A 1,732-nucleotide genomic window follows, 5' to 3' on the forward strand; every position below is an offset into this window, starting at 1 on the left:
TATGTAGGAATCAATATGGGCATCCAGGTCCCGCTATTGGTTATTAACCGGAGAGGTGTCTCGGTCATGACTACATAATTCCCGAACCCGTAGGGTCGCATGCTTAACGTTGGTTGACGCTAGAATAATATTGGGATATTTGATGAGTGGTAACCAAATGTTGTCCGGAGTCCCGGATGAGATCCTGGGCGTCACGAGGAGTCTTGGAATGTTTGAGAGGTAAAGATTTATATATGGGAAGTCATATTTTGGGTTCTGGAAAAAGGTGCAGTTTTTTCAGTATTGTACCGGGAAGCTTCCAGAAGGTTCTGGAGGATTCCGGAGGGGTTCAGAAGTCCACAAGTGGGTCCACCACGACCCAAGGGCTAGAATGGGCTGCGGGGAGGCGCCCCGACCTTATTGGGCTAGGTGCACCAAGTCCTCAAAAGCCCATGTGGCTAGGGAAGGCAAAAAGGGAAGGAGTCCTAGTAGGAATAGGATTGGACTTGGAGTCCAAATCCTCTCCCCCTTAGCTGCGCCCTAGGGCTTGGAGTGGTTGTTTCTCATGCCCCTCCGCCTATATATAAAGGGGAGGGGGTGTCCGAAGAGGACACACCAAGCCCTTGGCGCTCCTCTCTCTCCCATCACTCCATAGTTCGACCGCCTCGTCCCGGCGACGCTTAGTGAAGCGCTGTCGGTGCTCCACCACCACCATCACCACCACACCGTCATGTTGGTTGTGATCCCATCTACTTCTCCTCTCCCGCTTGCTGTATCAAGAAGGAGGAGACGTCATCGAGCCGCACGTGTGCCAAACTTGGAGGTGCCGTCCATTTGGCACTAGATCGGTTGGATCGTGATCGGATCATGAAGGGTACACTACATCAACCGCGTGATAAACGCTTCCGCTTAGCGATCTACAAGGGTATGTAAATGCTCTCCCCCTCTCGTAGCTATGCATCTCCGTGGATAGATCTTGCGCGTGCGTATAATTTTTTTGTTTTCCACGCAACGTTTTCCAACACCAAGTATATTGGCGGGCCCTTTGGCGTGAACTTGGTATTGCCCGGGCAAACCCATGGAGCATATTTTCCATCAACAATGCATGCAATTGACTATACCGAGCATACCGGGAAAGCCACTTGCTACTCCAATTTGCCAAAAGCTTTTATGTATCATTGGGATTTGGTTCTCTCAAGTACTCCAGTCCAAACACCTTCACTACGACAATGTCAAATCTTACCATTGTGTTAATCCACCGTGTCCCTACAAATATGAAAAAAAAGCTCAAAAACAGTTCAAACATTTCCCCGAAGACATGGCGGTCGGACTAGGATGTACCGGGGTGGTGTCTGGGGTGGCTATGGTATCCAATTGGAGGGGGAGGATGAGAGACGGTGTCGAAGCTCTGGGTGGGGGCTGAACAAGGGATGACGCTGGAGGTCTGGGTGAGGGTAGGAAGGGAAGGGCACAACACGGACGCGAAACATAACATTAGAGGAAGAGAACATGTTGGGATGAGGGGTGGGGCGATTTTGGAGTATTTGGGGTGGGCTGTGAGTGTCGTGTCTGAGAGGTGTTTGTACGACCCCAAATCCGCCCCACTTATGGGTTGGGTTTGGGAACTACCGAATAACCTTGACCATTAGGTTGGATATGCGGGCGTCTGTCGAACGAGAGTTTTCTGTCCGTACACTGTCTAAGCTGTCCGCTAGAGCATACTCGGAGGAGGGGGGAGGTTGTGGGTCTCGAC

This window comes from Triticum dicoccoides, chromosome 4B (genome assembly GCF_002162155.2).
Source record: "Triticum dicoccoides isolate Atlit2015 ecotype Zavitan chromosome 4B, WEW_v2.0, whole genome shotgun sequence".
Lineage (NCBI taxonomy): Eukaryota > Viridiplantae > Streptophyta > Magnoliopsida > Poales > Poaceae > Triticum > Triticum dicoccoides.